General features: G+C 41.3%; 1 long non-coding RNA gene across 2 annotated transcripts in view; it reads right to left on the minus strand.

The window, feature by feature from the left end:
- Positions 1–298: 298 nt before the first annotated feature.
- Positions 299–13704, minus strand: part of LOC123504601 — a 24467-nt gene continuing 11061 nt past the window's right edge. Inside the window, exon 3 of one of the 2 annotated variants that reach the window (XR_006674886.1) lies at positions 299–737. This is a non-coding gene — a long non-coding RNA (uncharacterized LOC123504601). Of the gene's footprint in view, positions 738–5176; positions 6013–13704 lie in introns of those variants that run through there. The other variant, XR_006674885.1, reaches the window with a different exon arrangement.

A 13704-nucleotide genomic window follows, 5' to 3' on the forward strand; every position in this document is an offset into this window, starting at 1 on the left:
GTAGACTTGATTGGAGAATGAGTTGCGGGACAGATTTTTTTTTATTTCCAAGGATATAATTGAAGAAAATAACATCACTAATTTCAGGGAGTGTAAATCACCTTGCATTCCATGATTCACAACAAAAAGAATTATGATATGTAGGTGGACACTGTTGGTAGTAGTAGTAGTAGTAGTAGTAGTAGTAGTAGTAGTAGTAGTAGTAGTAGTAGCAGTAGCAGTGGCAGTAGCAGTGGCAGTAGCAGTAGCAGCAGCAGCAGCAGCAGTAGTAGTAGTAGTAGTAGTAGTAGTAGTAGTAGTAGTAGTAGTAGTAGTAGTAGTAGTAGTAGTAGTAGTAGTAGTAGTAGTAGTACTAGTAGAAGTAGTAATAGTAAATTTCTTATAATTTTCTTTGAACTGATGATAATATACATTGTTCGTGACCATTATTCTCCATTATCTATCACCATTATCATTACTACATATTACCACTGTTGTCTTACTACTACTACTACTACTACTACTACTACTACTGTTACTAGCACCTACAACACTACCACCGCCACCACCACCATGTGCACCGTTACAACCATCCACCCATAAGCAGTAGCAGTAATACCACACAGATTCCTAGATGGAAGTAACAGACTGCTTGGCGCTGGTCACACATAACAAGTAGCTTTGGTAGCACTGAAGGCACAACCTGGTGGTAACTCTGCTTGCCGGCACTGCTCGTCCTTTTAAACCATAGCAGTATACTGAAAAGTCAACATTTTTGGGAAGCTCTTTCTTTTTTTCATTTTTTTTTTTTTTGTCGATTGTTTTTTTATTATCCTTTTTTATGCAAAGGTTTTTAATAAAGTTGAGGCTCAAGATTATTTTTTTATCAATGGTATTCGATAACTGTTTTTATCTTTAAGGCACTAACCTTTAACAGACTGATGATTTTTTTTCTTTTTACAATATTGCTTTCAACAGGACTCTTTAAAAAAATACTGATATTATTAATCATATTTCATAAACGTTTTTCCTATCCATGATGCTAAACCCTTATGAAATTACCACTGCCATCAAAAACTCGCTTGAAAAATTAACTGATGGACCCTGTCGGATCTGTAATGGGAATGGCAACCAAGTGGGCCTTTTTTTTCCATATTTCCACTTGGCCTCTTTTCCCCTCTTAACTAAAGAAGAAAGACACCAGCAAAAGATCCATAAAGCAGAAAGTACTCTCCCCACCCTACACTCCCTCTGACATAGATACAAAGACAGCGAGGAGCCTTCCATGAAAAAACGACAACCACAATGACCAGAAACTCAGGTAATGTACCATAGAAAGGGAGCGAAAGGTACGTGGAGGACGGCTGGGGAACGAGAAAGTGCACAGTTGCGTGATGGCTTGAGAAATACAATAGGTGCGTGTCATTAGGCTCTCGTCTCGTCCCAATAAGCGTCTTCCAAGTACCAGTGTTGGGTATGGGTCAGTGTTCCCTCACATACCTAACCTTGCACAACACTTGGAAGGGGAAAGTGTGTTTACTGACATACCAGGAATGAGAGAGAGAAAGAGAGAAGAAAATAAGAGAAACTGGATGCGTGTGTGTGTGTGTGTGTGTGTGTGTGTGTGTGTGTGTGTGTGTGTGTGTGTGTGTGTGTGTGTGTGTTCTCTCCGGAAATCGCCATGTTAAAAAATGTATTACTAATTCTTTATTTCAGGCAAACTCTGCAGATAAGCTACCATGAAAAGTGTGCAAGTGCTTCCGCCATTAAGCCAAATTCTTGTTAAAAAAACTTGAAAAATATATAAATAAACAATTTAGGTTTAGCCAACATTATCATAAAAGCTAGTTCTCTCTCTCTCTCTCTCTCTCTCTCTCTCTCTCTCTCTCTCTCTCTCTCTCTGGTCGTAAAAATATAATGAATAACTGGAACCTCTTTCACTGAAGTTACCATATATCACATTCATAAAGCATCTCTTCTCTTCGTCCTCTTTCTTGGTTCTTTAGTTTCTCTTCTCTTTACGCTTCTCCTTCCCCCTTCCTCCTTTCTTCCCCTTAAGTTACTGCTTCCTTTCCTCCCTCCCTCTCTTTCTCTCCTCCTGCTTCTCTCTCTTTCTCCCCTCTTCCTGGTATTGTGTTGCTGATCGAAGTTGTGATGTAAGCTGTAAAAAAGTTACTGCGTTCCTTTTGATAACAGTTTCTTTTTTTTTTTTTTTTGTCTTGTTTTTGTTTACTTGAAAATCCATCTGTACTTTATCTATATCAATACTGTGCCTGATTTTGCTACTGTAGCGATTCCTGTTATTGGTACTGCAGCCGCTACTGCTACTACTGATATTGATACTTCTACTACTACTACTACTATTACTACCTACTACTTCTGCTGCTGCTGCTGCTATTGTCACTGCTACGACGGAAAGAACAGCGACGACAGCAAAAATAGAAACAACAATAATAATAATGGTGATAATGATAATAATACTAATACTAATAATAATAATAATAATAATAATAATAATAATAATAATAATAATAATAATAATAATGATAATAATGTCCCCGGTTAATTTCACACGGGAGAATTTATGAATACCTTAGAATTGCACACAAGAAAATAGCCTCCTTAAATAATCAGTGTGTAACAATGACATTCTTGATTACAGGTAATTCCATGTGTTTGTACCTCGTCCACCACCACCACCACCTCTACCTCAGCCACCATCACTGCTACCGCTCTCTATTGTTACCACCATTATGTATCTCCACGATGACTGCTGACACTAACATCCTCATTTCTACCACCATCACCTTCACTACCACTGTCCTTCCAATCACCACCACTATTACCACCACTCCATTCTTCATCACCACAACAACAAGCTTTCATTACCATCATACAATTACCTCCTCACTCACGAACATTATCACTACCAACACTTCATCTCCACAACAACAAGCTTTCATTATCACTGCCACCACCTCCACCACCACCACAATCTATATCTGATTCACGAACCTTCAGGTGAGTCACAGACGTACCTCAAATCATTTCGCCAGTATCGGATCTCCGCACGCTTGCCAGGAACCCTTACTGGGGGATATTGGGCCGCCCTAACTACGTGAGCCTCGCTGCATTGGGGAACGAAACGGTGTGTTGATAGTATAGTTTCTGCCTCGTTGTCTTGTTTTAACCTTTCTAGCATCATGACTCTTTTTCATACTTATTCTGCTTACTATTTGGTAATTTTATACAGCTTCAGAAACTCATGTAGGGATTAGAATAGTGAGAATTCTGGCCATTAATGTTCTGACCTCCATAGACCCTTCCTAATGTAAATAAAATCGTCTAATCGTACTCAAAACTCAAGGTAAAAATGCGTCCCAGTAATAAGGGAGTTATTCATGTGTTCTGTGCGAATTTTATTGGTATACATGTTTTGCTAAGTTTTTTAAATGAATAGTGATTGAAAGAACAGATTAACATTATATTTGGAGAGACAGTGACTTGTTACATATATTATTACCAAACTATTATCTCATTTCTTCATACGTCATATGAGGGTTTCATTTTTTTTCTATCATAATGCATCGACATCCTAAACTTTTACTGTTGCATTGGGGAACGTTATTAATAATATTTCAACACCAATTTTTTTTTTTTTTTTTAGTGATTTGTTGTGTTACAAGATTGTGTGTTTATTTTTATTCTTGTTTTGCAGCAGGTCATTTTATTCTTCCATTGCACCGGGTCGTAAGCAAAGAACATACTACAGCGTTGTCTTAAGGAACGATAGCGAGTTCTTACTATCATTCACTATGCCACTATCTTGTTTCTCCAATCATGCATCCCATCGAACTTTTTTTTGCATAAAGATATATTTTTTTTCGTAATTCCGCGACTCCCTAACGCCTTTAAGATTAGTGATAGAAAGAACAGACTCCACAGCCCCAAAGTACACACTCCACAGCCCCAAAGTACACACTCCACAGCCCCAAAGTACACACTCCACAGCTACCCAAAGTACACACTCCACAGCCCCAAAGTACACACTCCACAGCTACCCAAAGTACACACTCCACAGCCCCAAAATACACACTCCACCGCCCCAAAGTCCACACTCCACCGCCCCAAAGTTAAAAAAGAGATGAGGTCCTTTTTCAGATTTTCAAATTTCTTTATTTTTTCACTTTAGTTTTTTGTCTTTATCATATTTTTGGGCGGGAAAGAGACAAATATGGCGCCCCTTTTTCTAATGTGTTTCTTACCCTTGGTCTGTCTTTAGAGGATAAAAATAAATCGGTCACTCACACCAAACTATCTCACACACCATCTCACTTGCTGGCACTTATTACTGGAACAATTATTCTACGCCATAATACCTTCTTTGTACAAACTCTTACCCTCACACTCCACACATATAGCGCTGACCTCCTGACCTTGCCGACTAGCCACCAAGTTCATGACGCACCTCCAGACGTCACGGAAACACAAGTTCTTGTTGAGACTGTTTATCTTGAAAGCGTTATGCGTTTGACCAAAGCCGTGACTAACAGCATTTCTATTTTTGGCATCTCGTGTCGCTACGGAGGAAAGAAAAGCAGAGAAGGAGGGAGGACTGGTTGGGGAAGAGAAAGTGAGGATTGGAGAATGAAGGAAGAAATATTTCGTGTCGCCGTGGAAGGAGAAGCAGAAGGGGAGAGAAGTATAAACTGGGAAATGAAGGAAGTATTTCGTGTTGGCAAAGGAAGGAGAGACACAGAGGGGAAAGGAAGACCTGGGAGAGAAAAAGGTAAACAAGCACATAAACTTATTTCAAAGGGCAGATATCATTGTTCTGATTCTCAAGGGTGTTTTAAATCTGAAAAGTGTTTCCTCTCACCAATGATGCAGATATCTTGTTAATCCAGTACTGGAATCACGAAGACACTCCTGAAAACCACAAATCGAACTAAAGCCTGTCATAATTTACAACATTTCTTTTTTAAATACTGACCATAGAATGAGACTAGACGACTGGACTGAGGTAACAAAGAATGAAGGGTAGAGGAAGGCATGATGGTGAGCGGTAGTCAATCGGTCAATCGATGAATGTACTGGCATTATACGTACACTCTGCACTAAACGTATGATCTATAGCAGTCAATTCATACACACTTTTATGACTCATATTTAACAGGATCCAATGAAAATTACCAGGAATTCTTATTGATGTATTTAGGATTCAAGATATACTCGTATTATAAAAAAGATTCGGCAGTCATCGATGAGAAATATGCATGAAAACTAAGCTAATCATCGTTGTAACGTTTGAAAATAGTCCTGATGAGATAGCAAAGCGTTTAGGGCACGGCTCTTAGTTTGATTTTAAGCTTCTCTACTCCCCAGACTGTCTAGTAGATGTAAATATGGCGTGATGAATAAATAAACTGACATGGGTAAGTCACGGCATTCTTTTGATAGTATAGTGATTGTTTTCAGCTTTCTACTCCTCTTAGTTTAGACAAAGTACAGCTTGTCGTATACATTTTATATTTGAATGTACTTGTTAACTAATTTTTCGTTTTCTGTGCTTTAGATTTATATTGTTGATTATTTTGATGCCGACTCACTCACTCATTCTCTCTCTCTCTCTCTCTCTCTCTCTCTCTCTCTCTCTCTCTCTCTTTTACTACCTAAGATCATTTTCTTATTTGAAAAACGCTATGCTTATATAAAGGCAGCTACTTTTACTTTGATATCCTAACCATGAATAAATATTTCCAATGTTTCAAAGTTTTCAAGTCACCACATACAGTCTCGTCAGGAGCAGCTTATTCTTCAATGTTCCTCCGTGTTACCATGATGACGACCAGTACCCAGTGTATTCCTGCCACTTAGCCTGACTCCTTGGAAACAACACGCACGCTTCACGTTTACCATAATTCATAACTTATTCACGTGCTGCTGTTTTTCCTCGTCATGCCACGTGCGTCACGATGCTTGGTATTTGTTCTCCAGTCACGCACGACGGCCAGCACAGAACCAGTACTTGAGCTGCAGGGGAGGCCATGAATTCCACAATAAATGCCCTTGATTCCGGCGGCTTTCCACGTATCAGCTAATCTCATTATTTTCTCATGAACGATTTCCTAAGAATAGACCAGCTCCTATTGTGGTAATATTGAATTAACGAAATGTATCCAGGCGGAGCTTAAAGGTGAAAGACATTACTGAGGAATGTCAATGCCTGTGTCTGTGTCTGTGTCTGTGTCTGTCACGACCCTTGTGTTTTAGGACACATCGTAAATGCATTTGGTGTATGTGAAACGTGTCTCCCCGCGGTGTTGTAAGGGTGTGGATTCCTCTTGCATGCTTCCTGTAATAAAGAACATTGTAATGGAAACGCCTGTCCTGTCACTGAACTCCATAACGCCACAATATAACGTCAGTCTGGAATTTACATGGATGGCTGGAATTACAATTTATGAAGCAAGTAGAGAGAAATAACTCCCATGGAAAGTAAGAGCTGGGCGTGACTTTTGTCTCGTGTCAAAAGCTTCCGTGCAGAGAGCGTGTGACGTAATGCCCTTCTCATATGTTCTTCCATTTCTGGACCAAATGCCTGTGTTCTCTATCCTCTTCCTCCTCCTTTCCCTCCTGCTTCCCTTTGCCTCCTCATCCCCCTTACACTTCCCCTCCACCTTCTCTTCCTCTCCTTCCTCTTCTCCTCCTCCTCCTCCTCCTCCTCCTCCTCCTCCTCCTCCTCCTCCTCCTCTTCCTCTTCCTTCTTCTCCTCCTCTTCCTCCTCTTCCCCTTCACACTCCTCTCCCTCCTCCTTCTCCTTCTCCTTCTCCTCCTCCTCCTTCTTTTCCTTCTCCTTCTCCGCAAGTGATGAGGATACGTTGATGATGAAGGAAAAGAAATAGGAAGAGTAGAAGGACAGGAGTAAGAATGAAAATTATCTAACAGTCACCAATGAAATGCAACAGACAACAGAAAGACATTAACATCATCAAAATATCTGGTACAGAGATTCTATTTAAAATTAAACCAAACTTTTTTTCTTAATTAAGTTGTTAGCGTATAGTAACACTCTATCCTCTGATATCGTCAACAGCACAACAGTTACGTCTCTTAGAACACAGACTGGATAAGTATTGAGACTCCAATCCATAACTGAGGTATTATCAGTTGTTGTACCAAAAAACTATTGAAATATTACCGGGTTTATCAATAGTAATGATACTTTATTGAGGGTCTGCTGGTGGTGTAGCACTAGATAAAAGAAGCCACTGTGATGGTTACTTTCATATTTTCTATAAAAATTTCCGTGTGGTTTATCTACAGAGTATTTCTTCAGTGAGTGAGGAGGACCCTTCAGAACTCACCTAATCCCTCTAAATCTGCTGCTTGATTTTTATCTGTGTTCCTTGTTTTTCCTCCACTTTCGTCATCCCCTGAACTGGCGTGACACAAGGTTCTTCTCTTACCCATTCATTCAATGTCTTAGATATTATGTGTTTCTCCTGCTCCTCCTCCTCATCCCCATCTTCCTCCTCCTCCTCCTCTTCCTCTTCCTCTTCCTCTTCCTCTTCCTCCTCCTCCTCCTCCTCCTCCTCCTCCTCCTCCTCCTTCTCGTCTTCGTCCTCCTCCTCTCCTTCCTCTTCCTCTTCGTCATATAATTCTTCTTCCTCCTCCTCCTCCTCATTTTCTTCTGTGCCTTCTCCTCCTGCACCACCAACGGAGCCTCTAAAACCGTCCTGCATCTGAGACTGTTCATAACTCACGCAGGATCGACCTCGTAGCTTTGGGACTCTTCCAAGGACACATTCCAGGTCGGTCACGGCGCTGCAAGCCGATGAGAGACAGCTATGGAGACTGACAGGTGACGGGTGTAAGGGGACAGGAGTAATGGTTGAATGGTGACAAATCGTGATTGGCAATAGGTAGGTAGAGTCATGGGTGGTGAGACGATGGGCAGAGATAGAGTGACTGGAATGGAGACGAAAGGTAGTAGTAGAAACTAACAGGTCCAACTAATCGGGTGAAGGAGTAGGAGCCTTTTGTCTGATCGATTCCTTCCCTCCAACAGACTGCCTTGACTTTCACTCACCACTGCAATGTTGCATCTCTTATTGCCTCCTAGCATGATTATTGCTCTTCTAAATTGTTAACTGCAGTGAGTCTCTCCCTCTTGTAGATTCCCACAGGGTCTTACTTACTTTCATCAGTATTTTCTCCATCTTACTTATGCACGAGTCTTCACTCTTAGATCCCTTCCACTAATAAAGTCTTAGCATGGTTACTGTTTTACTGAATTTGTTAAATGTTTACTTCCCACTCCCATGGTCTTGCTGCACTTCATTATGCTTATTCTCATCCGTATTCTTTCCTCAAGCTTCACTAGTAGTCGTCCACTTGCAGCACCTCATACTAGATAAGGAGTCGCCATAAGCAAAGGATAAATGTCTACCATTCCCTAGATAGTGACAAGGGGCCCTAAAGGGATGTTAAGAGTTCCTTCTATAGAGTCTGGTGGATGGTGTATACGGGGTTGAACCACTCGCCATGCACCATGCACCAGACATTGGCAGTACGAGGGGTCCTTTAGGGGTAAGAGAGCTCACTTTATGACAGTGTTTGGGGAGTGGTCTGTGGTTGGTTATTGCTCATGGCGACCCAACTGAGGCATTGCAGGGTTGTATTGTCATTGCCCTCACACACACATGACTGGAATGGACCCTTGGGGAGGAAGAGTTCATCCTGGTGCCAGTATAGTTAGGTAGACTTCAATGGCATATAGGTATCACCACGCCCATATCGTGAAAATTCATATCAGTATCGTGGAAACTCGCGTCGTTATCGTGGAATCGAATCGACATGGTGAAATCGCATCGTTATCGTGGAAACTTATATCAGTACCTTGTAAACTCGCATCTTTATCGTGTAATCGTATCTTTATCGTGGAATCACATCGTTATCGTGGAAATTCGTATCATAATCGTGAAAATTTGCATTGTTATTGTGGAATCGCATCGTTATCATGGAATCGCATCATTATCGTGGAAACTCGCATCATTATCTTGGAAACTCGCATCGTTGTCTTGGAAACTCGCATCGTTGTCTTGGAAACTCGCATCGTTGTCTTGGAAACTCGCATCGTTGTCTTGGAAACTCGCATCGTTATCGTGGAAACACGCATCGTTGTCTTGGAAAATCGCATTGTTGTCTTAGAAACACGCATCGTTATCTTGGAAACTCGCATCGTTATCTTGGAAACTCGCATCGTTATCGTGGAAACTCGCATTGTTGTCTTAGAAAATCGCATCGTTATCGTGGAAACTCGCATCGTTATCGTGGAAACTCGCATCGTTATCGTGGAAACTCGCATCGTTGTCTTAGAAAATCGCATCGTTATCGTGGAAACTCGCATCGTTATCGTGGAAACTCGCATCGTTATCGTGGAAACTCGCATCGTTATCGTGGAAACTCGCATCGTTATCGTGGAAACTCGCATCGTTATCGTGGAAACTCGCATCGTTATCGTGGAAACTCGCATCGTTATCGTGAAAACTCGCATCGTTATCGTGGAAACTCGCATCGTTATCGTGGAAACTCGCATCGTTATCGTGGAAACTCGCATCGTTATCGTGAAACTCGCATCGTTATCGTGGAAACTCGCATCGTTATCGTGGAAACTCGCATCGTTATCGTGGAAACTCGCATCGTTATCGTGAAACTCGCATCGTTATCGTGGAAACTCGCATCGTTATCGTGGAAACTCGCATCGTTAAACTCGCATCGTTATCGTGGAAACTCGCATCGTTATCGTGGAAACTCGCATCGTTATCGTGGAAACTCGCATCGTTATCGTGAAACTCGCATCGTTATCGTGGAAACTCGCATCGTTATCGTGGAAACTCGCATCGTTATCGTGGAAACTCGCATCGTTATCGTGAAACTCGCATCGTTATCGTGGAAACTCGCATCGTTATCGTGGAAACTCGCATCGTTATCGTGAAACTCGCATCGTTATCGTGGAAACTCGCATCGTTATCGTGGAAACTCGCATCGTTATCGTGAAACTCGCATCGTTATCGTGGAAACTCGCATCGTTATCGTGGAAACTCGCATCGTTATCGTGGAAACTCGCATCGTTATCGTGAAACTCGCATCGTTATCGTGGAAACTCGCATCGTTATCGTGGAAACTCGCATCGTTATCGTGGAAACTCGCATCGTTATCGTGGAAACTCGCATCGTTATCGTGAAACTCGCATCGTTATCGTGGAAACTCGCATCGTTATCGTGAAACTCGCATCGTTATCGTGGAAACTCGCATCGTTATCGTGGAAACTCGCATCGTTATCGTGGAAACTCGCATTGTTGTCTTAGAAAATCGCATCGTTATCGTGGAAACTCGCATCGTTATCGTGGAAACTCGCATATTATCGTGAAACTCGCATCGTATCGTGGAAACTCGCATCGTTATCGTGGAAACTCGCATCGTTATCGTGGAAACTCGCATCGTTATCGTGGAAACTCGCATCGTTATCGTGAAACTCGCATCGTTATCGTGAAAACTCGCATCGTTATCGTGGAAACTCGCATTGTTGTCTTAGAAACACGCATCGTTATCTTGGAAACTCGCATCGTTATCGTGGAAGCTCGTATCATTATCTTAGAAAGTCGCATCGCTATCGTGGAAACCCATCGTCATCTTGGAAACTCGCATCGTTATCGTGGAAACTTGCAACGTTATCGTGGAAGCTCGTATCATTATCTTGGAAACTCGCATCTCATCTCATTTTGGAAACTCGTATCGTTATCTCAGAAATTCATAGTTATCTTGGAAATTCTTATTGTTATCGTGGAATTGCACTGTTTTCTTCATCAAGTTCGTCGTAATCATCGTTATATATTTATGTATTTATTTATCGTAACATCAAATTCGTTATCATTATTTCGGTTTACATATTACGTAACTCACAAAAAGGTCCAGCAAAGCTCGATACTTTTATTAAAAATTTCTAAAACCTATCGTATAATATAGGAAGATGAAATAGCAACATATTTTCCCATACCAAAGTGAACTAGTGTTACAGTTTCTAACATTTCCATAAATCTTTTGAAAGACGCACTGAGAAACTTTTCATTGGCGCTGTAATGCAGTTTTAATGATATTTGTAATTCAAGTATTGCCTCTGGCTCTAAGTATGTTTCATTGTTTCTTTGTTTCATAAATGTTTATTTACTCATTATTGTTATTATTCTATAACATATGAAGAATGTCTCATTTAAGCCATAATAAAAAAAATGGAACATGTAGATCGCATACCAAAGCAGAATTCTATTCTTGTAGCCCACGCTGGTTGCGCAGATCGCATACCAAAGTGGCACCGATTTTGTGAAACTTCAAAAATGTACCTGGTGCTGAACGGGTTAATAACTACACTTTCAGACAGCTAAATCTACTGTTTTCTCTTTTTTCTCTTTTTTATCTGTTTTTATTCTTTTCTTTTCAAGCAAACACATCTTGCCTTTCATTTTTCCCTTCTTTCTCTTCACCTCCTCAAGCAAACACACGTACTATCGTTACCGTCAAACAGCTAGGTGTACTTTTTTCTCTTTTCCCCATTTTTATAGCATTCTCTTTTCCCCATTTTTATAGCATATACATTTCGCCTTTTTATTCTTTCCCTTCTTTTCTTTGTCTCCTCAAGCAAACACATGAACTTCTTTGCCGGCAAACTGTACTTATTTGAGAGCGTTCCTGGAAGCACCACCACACAACACATCGAGGAATGCTAGCAACGCTGCCACAAACACCAGAACGGTAACATATTGCATTCTCACAAGGGCGATGCAGTTAATGTAAGGTAAGGTTTTATTGATGTAACACTATAAAAAGGAATGTACGTGTGTGTGTGTGTGTGTGTGTGTGTGTGTGTGTGTGTGTGTGTGTGTGTGTGTGTGTGTCCAAGTATGTGACCTTTACCAGCAGAGGTGAGGGTCAATGTCCGAGTACATCAGGTAATAACAATATACACCTCCCGCTCCCATTGCCCCTTCCCTCTGCTCCTCCCCCTCTGTCTCTCTTCCCCCCTCACCCCCTTCTCTCTCTCTCTCTCTCTCTCTCTCTCTCTCTCTCTCTCTCTCTCTCTCTCTCTCTCTCTCTCTCTCTCTCTCTCTCTCTCTTACAGCATATTTGACGCATGCATTATTAAGAGAATAGGTCGAAGAATGGAACAGCCGGAGAGAGAGAGAGAGAGAGAGAGAGAGAGAGAGAGAGAGAGAGAGAGAGAGAGAGAGAGAGAGAAATTTGTAGGAAAGAGATGAACAAATGTTAAAGAAAAATTCTCTGGAGGAATGTTATTTTCACACACACACACACACACACACACACACACACACACACACACACACACACACACACACACACACACACACACACACACACACACACACACACACACACACACACACACACACACACACACACAAAGGAAAACAAAGAGACAGACAGAAAAACATATACAATTAGATAAGAGACGAACGAACACCACACTTATCTCCTTGTTGGCCATTCATCACCCCCAAACGACTCTTCTCGCCAGGGGGTCAGTTTGAGCTTCGCCCAGCTGTCCAGACCAAGCTAGCCGTTTCATGTAACCAGGAATTCAGTGACAGAGGTGCCCGATCCATGAGTGTGACGTAAGTAATGTTCATAATGGGTAATGGTATATACACTTGGTGGTACGCACACACACACACACACACACATACACACACACACACGGATAAATAGATAGATAGATAGATAGAATGATAGACAGATGGATTGATAAAATAGATCGATAGATACATAGTAGATAAATTAATGTGGATAGATATACATATAGATAGACAAATAGATTAACAGATAGAAAAATAGATAGATAAACAGGGAGATAGACAGAAACAAAAAATGTATCGATTCTTTTAAGTGTTTGCCCTTTACCTCTAAGCGACAATTATCAGTATATCATTAAAGACTGCTACTCTCTCTCTCTCTCTCTCTCTCTCTCTCTCTCTCTCTCTCTCTCTCTCTCTCTCTCTCTCTCTCTCTCTCCGTCTCTCTCTGTGTGTGTGTGTGTGTGTGTGTGTGTGTGTGTGTGTGTGTGTGTGTGTGTGTGTGTGTGTGTAAATTAGCTTTGAACATTTTTTTTCTACAGTTCGCCATTTACGTTAAAATTAACGCTTCGTTCAATTTCCTTCCTACAATTAATTATTGACATTTTACAGCCTTCTTTTACTTTTCTCCTCTTCCTCCTTCTCTTCCTTCTCCTCCTCCTCCTCCTCCTCCTCCTCCTCCTCCTCCTCCTCCTCCTCCTCCTCCTCTTCTTCTTCTTCCTCCTTCCCCTCATCCTCCTCCTCATTTACATCCTGACGTGTGTGTGTGTGTGTGTGTGTGTGTGTGTGTGTGTGTGTGTGTGTGTGTGTGTGTGTGTGTGTGTGTGTGTGTGAGAGAGAGAGAGAGAGAGAGAGAGAGAGAGAGAGAGAGAGAGAGAGAGAGAGAGCAAAAGGTCGTGTTACTATTATGGTGAGCGTCTGACCTCCCTTAACAAGACGCGAGTTGTGGCGGATGAAATGACAAACATCGGTTGTAGTCATTATGTCACTAACGAGGCTGGGTGCCAATTAACAGTGATGCGGAATGTAGCAGTAGTAGTAGTAGTAGTAGTAGTAGTAGTAGTAGTAGTAGTAG

This window comes from Portunus trituberculatus, chromosome 16, assembly GCF_017591435.1.
Source record: "Portunus trituberculatus isolate SZX2019 chromosome 16, ASM1759143v1, whole genome shotgun sequence".
Lineage (NCBI taxonomy): Eukaryota > Metazoa > Arthropoda > Malacostraca > Decapoda > Portunidae > Portunus > Portunus trituberculatus.